The following is a 13097-nucleotide window of genomic DNA, read 5'->3' as shown; positions in this document are numbered from 1 at the left end:
TGAACTGACAAAACTTCTGGGTGTTTCTGCAAATAATTAAAATGTCACAAACATGGAGTTTTCCGCTGACTTTGGTTTCAGTTTATTTTCAAACAGATTGTCATACTACACGATTATGCCGATTGCAACAAGTACACATTTAAGTACAAACATAGAATTTTGCATGCATGATTTGCTTGTAGAATTCATGCTTTGTATTGGTGGAAACATCAAAGACAAAGGCGATTTATAATTACCGGAAAGTTGGTCTCCGCAATGATCACATTAATAAAATTAATAAGTTAAAGGTAACTATTTGATATATAAGTACCTGCAGGCCACTTCAAATGAACATTACCGAAATAGAATAAATATTTAAGGTTATAATTGTACACAGACAAAATAAAAGACACTTAAACATGTAATTAGGATGATAAATAACGTCAGTACCTCGAATTTAAACTTCAATATTATCGTGTATTTTTTGCGAAGTTGGTGCAAAGTATTTATCAAAAAGGTCTTGGTATCTTCAGATAGACATCTAAATGTCCCGTGGTATCTTTTGATTTTATTACATTGTGTGTAGTACAATTACATTTTTAAATTGCCCACACTGAAGACATCTATTCGTCTTACCCAATTTAAAAAAAAGAGTACTTTATCTCATGTAACCGGTTTTTTTTCTTTACAGCTGAAGTCCATTTGAAAATTGTACAGGTCATTTGGCAGTTTTGCATGCATTTCGTTCCATGCAAAAATGGTATTTGGACTAGAACATAATAAGTGGATACTGTGTGGTGTAAAAACAATGTTTGATGATTATGTTTGTTGGAAGAGTTTTTTCCTATTAGATATTTTTAAGTTACAGGCAATTTGGTCTCTAGTGAACAACTGTGTCATTGAAAATCAAGTCACAGCTCCGTTTTCATATAAGTGTGATGTAAAGGTTGATATTTGATAACTTTTGCCTGAGTATGACGTATTTATTATAGGAAGCTTTCACGTTGACCACATTTTGATTTTAAAGTTGTTTTTATTGAGTACAAGGCAGATTATCCCTCACGCAAGCATTTAAATATCGACCAACTCCTGTCCATGATAATATCATTATACTTATGTATTCATATCGTTATTTTTTGCCTATCATAAATTGTCTCGCAACGTCTTTTAGTCTTCAAAATATAAGCCAAAATGTCTTAAATATGTTACCATATGGTCAACAACACTCATAAGTGACACCTAGTATTTTGCCGATACTTTTTGTTTAGTTTTCTCTGTTGTTCATTCGTGATAATTATATAACATGTCTAGGACCAACACTTTGATCACCAAAATATTTTGTTTACGGTTCAAACATCAATATTCAGAAAAGGTAAAATAATAGAAATGATTAAACCGTTTCCAGCAGGGAAATAACAATTGTTTGTGCGAGTGATATATATAATATAATAGCTACCCAGGTTAGAACTACAATAAATTATAGCTTGCATCAATTATTTCGATTCTGATAATGACAATTAAGGGAATATATATGTACGATTTGTATAAGTGTATATTGTTGAGTATGCTCTTCCATGAACCTTCTTTTTTGTTTGTAAACAAGCAAACGACTGGCAATGTGATTTTACTGAGGGAGGATTTTAGAACAGTCAGCATGAATGGCGTCGTTTCTAGGTCAAATATGTTAATTGTGAATTGCAACACATTAAAGTCGTAAAAAATGAATAAGTAACATGTGCACCATTTGAGAGTTTGAATGTTAATGAAATATATTAAATGCATGCCAATTTGATAAAACTCATTATACTACAGTAGTCAATATACGCATGCGGAATCAAATTATTTTGGATTTAGAGCATGGTTTTATTCACAAAGCGAAAGACGCACGTAATATAAGAATATGTGTCAAATGTTGAAAAATTAAGTATGATTTCGATATTTAACCTCAGCCAGTTATATACAAAAAAATAAAATAAAATAATGATACTGACATTATCTGTTGTTTCATCAATCACCAATTCTTTTGCATTGACTTTAAGACATTGCCCTCCAACAGATGGCAGCCACCAAGTAGAGTTATCAGGATTAACAGTACAACTATAATGCAGAACATTCTATATTATTCAAAATACAAAACATTAGTGTTGTGAAAAAGATGCATTTGTACATTTGACATAGACAACAAATACACATAGGGTAAACTCAATTAAAGAGTGATTTCATTTTGCTGTATTGAATGTATATTACTGAATTTTGTTTTTAAGAATTGAAACATACAAGGTCCTTTGCCTTGTTAGACAAAAGGTTGCAAAGTGAATTGAACTTTGGTCGTCAATTTACAATTCGACAGAAGACTGGATAACGACTTTGACTAAATAGTGCTAGATTTCAACGTTAAACAGTCCTAAAATATCACAAGAAGGGGTCTGTGGGTGTTATAGCTATTATTCAACCTATTATTCAAACTACCTAATTTTTACAGCGGTGGTCAATATCCCAGGCCTTCAGATAGCTGGTAAACCAATAACTTTAAATTGACAAGTATTTGTTGTTGATTCGCTGGCCTCGGATATACATATTTTAATATGCAAAAACACTTTCATCATGGGATAGTGTAATTCGGTGTTTTAGGATTTATGTCAAGTTTTCTACATTTTAAAGAACAATAACAAGTACATGTATTTGAAAGTGGGCTTAAGTTGGCAAACATTTTCCTCTTTCTGCCTTTTTTACGCCAATATTCCATTTGTAGTTTAGATATTCAGCCCTCTTGGGCGACTGAGTATTGTTTTTCACGGTATATATATTCCTGTCCTAAATACATGTGTGTCAGTGGACATCTATTTATCGACAATCCATCAACAAAAGGTTCAATCGTGCTTTGTGAACACTTTTTACTCGTATTTAAAAAGAAAAAGCCTGTTTGAATGCCCAAAAATTCTTCCCCTTTCGTTCGTCGGAAGAAGAAAAGTGTCTCCAAAAATCAATCTGATCTTGATGTTTTTCCGTTTCCGTTTTTATTTTGATCGACAAATCTATTCTAAAATTCAATTGTCTGAAAAAATCGTACACATGTATAACTTGTATTGACTTTTTTTGAGACGCTTTTTTATGAATATTTACGCGATTGTTTTTTTTAAAACATACCGCGCTTCGAAAAATTTAGCTACAAGGAATAGTTTAAATTGTTCATCAATGCTCTTCAACTTCGTATCTTTTTTGACTTTTTTATAACTTTTTGGGATCGAGCGTCACTGATGAGTCTTTTGTAGACTAAACGCGCGTCTGGCGTAAATAGAAAATGTAGTCCTAGTATCTATTTTGAGTTTATTTATACTTTTGTAACGTGTTTTTTATGGGTTGTTGCTTTATTGGCAATCATAACACATAACCCTTTACTACACATGTATACTTTATCGATTGCATTTTTAATTTAATTTTAAGTCCTATATATCAATCAACATTTGAAACTATCGGTGAAATTGAAATTGACACGAAACAATATTTATAGCATTACGTTTAGTTTACGCCATGTTTATTAGGTAACGTTACACACCTATCATCGTTAACCTGTCCAAAAATACAAAACATGATACGTTTAGCTGTTTGGGAACATTGTGTTAAATATTAAATTCCATTCTCAATTTTATATAAGATGATTTTATCTCATTTGTTTCAGTTAACTATGTTCATCTACGTCAAGTTCGTTCACTTGGTTATATTAATCATAAAAATCTACCTTTTTAAAAAACCCAGGTACAAATTTCACTCTAGGACGAATGGTCTAATTTGTCGTAGAGTACATGTGTATGCCAGTAATCTTACATGCAGTTCAATTGAACAACAGCTGGTAACCAACAGCAATCTAAATTGTTGTTGTTGTTCTTTATTTTTTTTCTTTAGAAAACGCATACATTGTCGACGAATTACATGTTTGCCAGTTGAAGTTCATACGTTTTTCTGAGTGTTTTGTACCTTTGTTTCAATAATTTAATTGTTTGGTCACATTTCAAAATATCGATAGACTATTGTTGCCATCTGAGTATTTGACAAATTTCATAGAATCAATGAACAGGATGTAGAATATTCAGACCCCAGTTTAAATATATATTGCCACTAGAGTTTTAAATGGAATATGATCAGAACATATTTTGACACTGTTGATATCAAACCGACGCACATTCAAAGCAAGACAATCAAACGAAAAATATTAACTTCAAAAAACAACATAATCAAGATATAAAAAATAGAAGACAATGGATACACATGCCGTCTAATTTAATGTAAATACTATGCTATATAATTCTTCTGTAAATATCTATATGATACATACCTAGCTATTAGAATGTCCCATCCACAAGCTGGATTTTCCGATGTCATACATTCCAGGCAAAGTACATTCGAGGGACATGGGTCAATATCAGCGATCTTTATGACCTTAAATACAATTACATTGTTGTTTTAACAATATATCACATGATATTGCATTATAGCACCAACGTGTTACATTTTACAACTTCTTTGATTTAGTAAGTCAGTGCAAACAGGCTTGTAAAAACTATGTGTATGGTTAAATCAAACTAATAAAATTAAAATGAACCACTTGAACCGCCCACGAAGAGAAGTTTCTCGTGCTTTACCCTCTGACGACTTCGTCATTATTGGCGATTTAGAAGTTTTATTATTGTGCAATTAAAGAGATTTATTAATGTTGCTTCAAAACTTATTTCTAGTTGATCTATGTTCATACTATATTTTACACATTCTTACCGTATTCTCAGTCATCACATAGACACTCTGGTTATGAACTTGTATATCTAAAACTGGAAACGAATGTTGAACGATGTAAAATGTTCCTAATTGTTTACTTCTTCTATCATCCACAAATATCTAACAGTAGAAAATTAAATCGAAAATTCTTTCTTCTTCTTATTTTACATTCCATCTTGATTCTTTTTGATATTGATCTTGTTGGCTATATAACGTTTATACTTTTTGAATAGACCAAAATCAACATATGAGAAACAGAAGCACCCATTTGCCAATACGTGGAATTATAACATAGTATCAACTATGTTCGGGTAGGTTTCATTTGAAAAATATAATATAGTACTTGCCGATATTTTTACTAGTCTGCCATTCGAAATATTCCTTAATAAAATTAATGATACTAATTTCCTTGCACCAGATGCGTTAATAGTGTTCATAGTGCAGAATTGTTTATGACTTAGATATTCTATCTTCTTAATAGATATGGCTTTCCATATGTTCTATAAGTTTGTACGTACAAACACTGGAAACATTTTCAATTATCATGTGTGCTTAACGAGTCATAAATAGTGGCGCGGCGAATGTTGAAAAAACTCGCTTAGTTAATGAGTTTATATTACCTACATACCTCATAGAATTTTATTGTTTTAAATTAGCTATCGATTATTCAGCTTAAAAAAAAAGTTTTGGTAAATATCTGCTTTTTAACGAGATAACAATATAAAAAAAGAAGATGTGGTATGATTGCCAATGAGACAACTATCCACAAAGGACCAAAATGACACAAACATTAACAACTATAGGTCACCGTACGGCCTTCAGCAATTAACAAAGCCTATACCGCATAGTCAGCTATAAAAGGCCCCAATACGACAATGTAAAACAATTCAAACGAGAAAACTAACGGCCTTATTTAAGTAAAAAATTTAAAGAAAAACAAATATTTAACACATAAACAAACGATATCCACTGAATTACAGGTTCCTGACTTGGGACAGGCACATACAAAAATGACATGGCAGGGTTAAACATGTTAGCGGGATCCCAACCCTCCCCTAACCTGGGACAGTGGTATAACAGTACAATAAAAGAAAGAACTATAAAAATCAGTTGAAAAATGCTTAACTCATTAGATAGAATATACCTTTTAGAATAAGTTTATTTAAAGGAGCAACAAGTTTACATGGATCCTTTCTAAATTTCTGGGCACGGTTAACAACATTTCCGTAAAAATGAGGATGTGCTATCCCGTTTGAAATAAGTTTTCTGCAGGTACAACCAAACTTCAAAACCAAATCTTTATATCTATGGAAAAATTTAGTAAAGTGATTTATGGTAACAATATCCCTGGTTTAATAATTTACCAGTAATACATAGGTTGCGTTCGTTAAAATAAAAAAAAACCCGTCACAACAGACACGGGCATAGCGAACAAGTTGTGAAATATAAACACCGAAAAATGGTGCCAAAGGAACATCACCATCTACAAATTGAAAATTAACAATAGGGAACGAAAAATTGTCTCTGTTGTCGTAAATTTTAGTGTGTTGTTTCCCGTTTAAAACCGAAATATCCAAATTCAGGAAAGGACAGTTATTACCGAATACATTTGATTTATTAAGAGTAAGTTCCTTTGGGTAAATTTCAGCAATATATTGAGAAAATTCTTGATTTTTACATCAAGATAACGGTAAGTGTAGTTGAATTTATCAATTAAATGCAATTTCGACGGGTCTTTATTGAGTTTATTAATAAACTGTGATTCTTAACAGTACAAAAACAAATCTGCTATTAAAGGGGCACAATTAGTGCCCATGGGGATACCTACAACCTGTCGATAAACACATAATTCGAAACTGTTGTTGCGTCTAGTTCTAAGCCCTTATTTGGCGATTTGGCGAAGGTATTTGTAGTCATTATAAACATGAGAAAGCTTATTTTCTTTCTTTTGATTTTCAAATTTCCAAAGTCTCATGATTTCTTTATATTGTGTGTGGTATTAATTTTTATTCGTTGTTGTTGAATTTTACAGGGAAACTGAATATCATTGTAGGTTTCGCTTTGTTTTCAGGTGTTTATGATTCGTTTTGGTATTCAAGTAATTGAACAATTTCACTCTCTCTTTAAAACTGGATCCGCGCAATGCCAAGAAAAGCAAGTTAAAGTTGGTGTTGTTCAAACAGAATCTGGAAGCAAAATTCTGATAAACTCTGCAGCAAACGAAGACGTAATGATTTATTTGGAAATAAGTAGCACTTTCTTCGGAATTCGGATGAAAGAGAAAAAGCAGATATAATCCCATTTTATTTAGTTCTTTAAATTTTGCTGTCTTAAAAAGATGTTCATCCTCTTAATACAACAAAAAAAGTGTAGAATTTGCAAAAATTATCTCATAAAAAGGTGATAACATTACATATCATTGCATCTTTTCAAATAAGATAATTGGCTCAATAATTCAGCTTATAATGCATCATGTTTGACCACATACTTGACATATAGAGCAAAATCCATTGATAAATGTTCGTATGATTTGGCGTTCGAAAAAGTACTCCAAACTACAGACAGAGACCTTCTTCGTGACAAAAAAAACCTTGACAATATACTAGATAGTCTCTTTAACTAGATAAAACTAGTCAGACCGAATAAAACCTCATGGCTTAACTTGCGAGGCATACTAGAATTATCATTGTGTTCTTTGACAAACAAGGACCAGATTAGTCTAGCATTGTTTTTACTAGTGATATTTTACACAGCTACTTTTGCATAGGTACTATGCCTGTACCAAAAATCTGTAGTACTGGATATCTACTTTTAATATTCAGTAGTATTTTGTTACTCTAAAATTATTGGAATATTTAGGTACCTGTGTTTTACAGTACTTGATTAGTACTTGAAAATTTAAGTACTACAAAGTTTTGGTTATGCGCGCGTCACACTGTCCCGATTTTTATATACGATGGACACCCGAATGCGAAAATTGTAAGTTCGTACAAAGTTGGTCCCGATCTAGTTAAAATACAAAAAAGTAACCGAAGCAAGTATGATGAATAACGAAGTCTATACGACCATGCCGAAATTATATACGTAGCACAAGATGGACATGCGAAGGTTAACCGAAGACGGATTTTTAAGCTTCATATCTCAGCCGAAGCCTACACGATGGATCACGAAGGCTACACGATGGATTACGAAGGCTCCACGATGGATTACGATCATGGCGCGACGGCCATACGATGTCTAAAAGTAGTCGTGTACAGCTTCCGATACATTTAAATTATATGCCGAATGCATCATGCGTTTTTAATTATTTGATCAATATTGAATAAACATTATATTGCACATTTCATTTTTGTTTAATCATAAGACGGAAGACCGTGGGCTTGAAGGATAAAACTTAGTTTATTATCCCCTCGCCTACTACATGTAAGTTGCGTGTATATAAAATTGTTATGGAAACTCTAGAACCAAAATGCACAAAACTTGGTATACTAGTTAAGTATATCTTAAGCGCTATTGACTTTAAAGTTCAAATGTCAAGGTCACAGTGGCAGTTGTAATACAAGGCACTATCACCCTTGTGGACACTCTGAAACCAATATGCTTGAAAAGATTTTAACCACATTTGGTATATAATTCCTCCTTGTAATGATCTGACATTTTTACGTTTAAGGCCAAGGTCAAGGTCATGCAGATGGACTTGTTTTTTCTCCTTGAAATAGCATAAAACACTGGAAATTGGTTGCTTATGTTTTTTACCTGCTTGTTCTAAAGACAATATTAAAGGTATTTCCAGTTACTGAATGTTTTGGTTGATTCCCAAAAAAATAGTTTATGTATCAAATATGCATATTCAATTTACCATTTTCTGCATGTGTCATATACAAATATAGTGTCCATATTTGTATCCCAATGTGTTACATACGAGGGGATGCCACGCTCGGCATTGCCTTGTTTGGACTGTAAAATATGTGCACTAGTCTGAATAATCACCCATAGTTATGCCCATGTTTACTGATCTATCTTAAAGGTAAGGTAATGGGTTCGTTGATCCCTTTTATTCAAAAAGAGCACTTTTCAGGAGAATATCATAATAATATAGACAAAAGAAAGGATAGAGGGAAAGCAACAAATGCGGCAAAATATGACATATAGAAAACAAAAGGGTTATGGAGTTAACATTCGTGTGACAACAACTCAGACGATACATAAAAAAATAGAATTATGAAGAAAAAGTTGGTTTCCCTATATACGTGTACCTGCAGTGTTGGTGTACGAGGCGCCTTTTATGATTTTCATTATGTTACTTGAAAAATTGACAAAAAATAATATTTTACTTGTAAAAGTAAATCCTAAGCCTGTAATAGCTGCTGTTCTTGTTAAATTTAAATTAATAGAAATCTTACGATATGAGCTCCATGTTTTCTGAACGTCTTTCTTAACTGTCGTATTAGACTGACCAGTGCATATCACGTATGGCACTTTAAATGTATTTCAGCGCGAAAATTAACTTAGATTTAGCTGGATTTATTGCCGTCGTAGTTCCATCTTGTCGCCTTCGTACTTTTATTCGATGGCAACACGACGGGATTACGAGGTCTTCACGAAGTCGTGTTGCCATCGTTATACCTTCGGGTAGCTTCGTGATTCAATCGTGTAGACATCGTAATGTCAAAAGTGCCCGATGGAAACGATGGAAACACGAATGAAATACGATGTTCAAAGATGCATTCCCTGTTACATCACGATGGTGAGGATGGTGATACGAACTCAATACGAACCCTCAAGATCGGACACACCTTCGGGGATTTTTTAACATGTTAAAAAATTTAGAACCCTTCCCGAAGTTTTCCCCGTAGGATTGAAGAAGTGAAAATTTCCATATTCGTGTTACCATCAGCGTAAAAATCGGGACAGTGTGACCCGGGCATTACAACGTTACATTTTCAGCATTTTGATAATATGTCTATTTCAAATCTCTTAAAATTATGATTTTCAAATGTGGAATATTGTGATCGCTTTCGGTATTATTGTTATACGAAAATTTTAAGTACAAATCAAGAACTGTAAAATATAGGTACGTAAATAGTACAATAATTTTAAAGTAAAGAAATAGTACTTTTAAATATCAAAAGTAAATTTTCAGTTCTACAGATTTAATGTACAAAAATAGTACCTATGCAAAATTGGCTGTGTAGCTGTAGAAGTGGCAAAGTCCACGAATAACGTAAATGGAAAATTAGAATTGGCAGGATAACAGACGATTTATACCAGTTCACGCCATTGTTTTCTTTCTTTACCCAGTTTCTGTCACTAGTATTCTGCATTATGTTCATGTTTTGGGTGGTTTCTTAATTCACTTCTCTGTTTTTTAAATCGGTAAAAAATTTGATTGTGTAGGAAGGGAAGGCATACCAGGCCGCATATGCCGGTTTGAAAGGAATAGAGTCTTCCTTGAACTGATGTGTGTTTTTGTCAAAATGTCAGCAATGTCCAGGTCGTATCAGCCGACACATCATCTGAACGTGTTTACCGTTTCATTTCTACGGAAACGGTCATGTCTCACATTTTATATTAATATAACAAGTTTGCACTCATGGTAGTAATGTCGAATAAACATCAAACAAAGCATAGCTTATTACCATTAACCAAACATAAGGCTTATATGGCTTCAGAAATTGTAAATTGAACAAGACATAAGCTTACTAATAAATACGAATGATCTTCGCTATCACTTATATTATAAGGGCCTATAGCTATAACTAGAAACTACAACAGTTAATGTGTGACAAATATCCGGGCTTAAAATCTCGATAAAAGCAGATATTCAACAAAAAAATCTATCTTCTTACGCTTTGACTTTAAAAAGTAAATCAGGTTGATTTAAAGTATTAAACTGTAGCTTTACTGGTGTAGCTTTAAAATACATATATAATGCACGTGCAAATAATGCTAGTTTAAACACGATACTTTTTCAGTGCTATTTAAACGATTTGTATATGCATTGTACTTCACATATAGGACTTTTTTAAAAATGCCTTTTAAGTTTACGAAACTCAAGAGTAACTGTTTTTCCCAATTTCGTTCCCAAATTATGTTTAGAAGGGGTTAGGTATGAGATATATCTTTTGAATCATCAATGGGGTACTCATTGCAAGTTGGGTATCGTCAGTCAAGGCTGTTTTTACGTCATATGTACCAGATTTGATATTTACGACACACATTTTACTAAAGCTGAATAATCGATTGGCAATTTAAGACATTAAAATTCCATGAGGAATAAAATAGAAGTGTCCTCTTCGCAGCTTTACTAAAATACAATGACTGAATTTGCGTACTTTGAAATAAATTTAAAACCTGGGCTGCATGAAAGGCACTGTTTATCATGATATCGTGCAATCGGTTATTAATGGTCATGGTAAAATGATCTTAACGACGACTTTAATTTCGTAAAATATTGTCCAACCAGCCTAAATAAAGAAATGGTGTATTGATATAAAGGAATTTCCTATTTATTGACAAAGAAAAAATATAAGACACTTTTTTGTTTTCTCTGTATCTGGATGTGAATAGTCTATGCAATGTGTCCTTTAAAGTCCTTAAGGATGTACTTAAGTGAGGTTTTTTAATTTGTGTCAAACGTTCGGACTCCTTGGTGTTTTTCCATACAATACAATGTACAATATTTTGCCCCATAACACCTATTTATTTTTTTACATAAGAATTAATAGCGCACGAAAGGTCTTTTAGCAAAATTTTAGAAGATTCTTAATTTTTTTATTTTGTTTTGAGACCCAAACAATACCAATGCAAATATAAGCTAAAAATCAGCGTCAACCTTTTCCCACTATATTTTAATTCTCAAATATTTCGAAAAGGAGGTCCATGACCTGTCAATATTTTTAGCTTATCTTTGCCCTTAATAGATGCTATACCAGCTTACAGTGCCAATTTTAATTTCTTAATTTCTAAAATTTTACCTAACCTCACCTAAGTACATCCTTATACACAGAGGTATTCTCATCTGGCGTCATTTCTGTATACTCATATTATTAATTTCACCTGTTCTGTGCAGCTATATACGAATGATAAACCAAAATATTAATGTCAAGAAAGATAACAGCTGAATCAGGTTGTTTTCTTAAATATTTTTTCTAAATGTATAAATGTTAAAGTTTGCCTCATAGGTATTTAAATGAGGAAAACATTTGCACTCATACTACATATTTTTATATCTATTAACCAATGCATCGAGTATGATACGACATGGCGCAGGTCAACAGTGAAAACGAAAACTCGTCTAAAATAAATTAAGGAAGTTGAATGATCTGTCTCTCAATAGATTTATAGACAAACTTTATCTCGTTTAAAATTATTCGCAAAGATACATTTTTAGGTAATATCGCCAATTTTCGTTGCAACCAATTAAATTTCAAGGAAACCAACTGTTGATAACCTATATTGAAAGGTATTACTTTGCTTAAATAAGAGAAATCAGATTACATACTTTACCAATCTTTCCCGTTGTGGTTCCAGCAAAAATTATTGAGTGGGTAAAAAAACTTTGAATACCCAGTTTAACTATGGCACCAATTTTTTCACTCTCTTTGCTGTAAATTATCGCATCTTCCGTTAAAGGCAAGGCTCCTTCTACGGACCCAAACAAGATAGTATTACAAAATCCGTCGTCTACGTCAGTCAACTCTGGACAAGGATGCTCAGTCTGAAAGATGCACAAAGGTATGTTATATTGAGTATTTGTGTGGTGCTATAAAAAAAGATATATATTCCGTTTTAAATGCAATAGCTCTGATGGTGTTCTATAGACATAAATAATTAAATTTGTTCAAACAATTAAATATTAAGGCACTTTTTATACCAACAGAAATACAGTTCACAACATTTACACATTTATTTTTTTTTTTTTGCATATGGTTAATGTATGTGTTAAGTAATTGCTATCTTTATAATGACCCTGTTAAATGTCCAACGTTTAACGTAATGTCCTGAGGTTTAATGACAAGAGCCGATGTTAAGAAAGATATAAATGGTTTTAGGAAAACACAGTGGTCTCCTCTTGAATTTTTTTTCGAATTTTTTTTTATACTTATGTTTTTGGAAAATAATGAATTCATGTTAAATCCAAACGTGATTAAGGGGTCGTTTTTCGCCTTGTGATTTTGAGAGAAGGAACAAGTAAAACAGTTTGACAAAATAAGTTTTCATGTGAAATAAATCAAAAGGAATTATATGTTCGAAATAACTGGGTATCAGTATATTCCATGGTAAGTTATTCGTGTTAAAGAGTGTTTGTAGAAGCCTACAATCTCTTGCAGTCAATATTAAAATAT

The 13097-nt window shown here is 32.4% G+C and overlaps 1 long non-coding RNA gene across 1 annotated transcript; it reads right to left on the bottom strand.

Moving 5' to 3' along the window:
* Nucleotides 1-1970: 1970 nt before the first annotated feature.
* On the bottom strand, nt 1971-4863 carry LOC134708552 (uncharacterized). Its single transcript, XR_010105855.1, has 3 exons — nt 4750-4863; nt 4313-4416; nt 1971-2076 (listed from the first exon to the last, which is right to left on the bottom strand). It is a non-coding gene; the product is annotated as an uncharacterized LOC134708552 (long non-coding RNA).
* Between the last annotated feature and the right edge of the window lie 8234 nt (nt 4864-13097).

This window comes from Mytilus trossulus, chromosome 1, assembly GCF_036588685.1.
Source record: "Mytilus trossulus isolate FHL-02 chromosome 1, PNRI_Mtr1.1.1.hap1, whole genome shotgun sequence".
Classification (NCBI taxonomy): domain Eukaryota; kingdom Metazoa; phylum Mollusca; class Bivalvia; order Mytilida; family Mytilidae; genus Mytilus; species Mytilus trossulus.
Note: the sequence above shows the minus strand (reverse complement) of the source record. Positions and strands in the feature narration are given on the sequence as shown.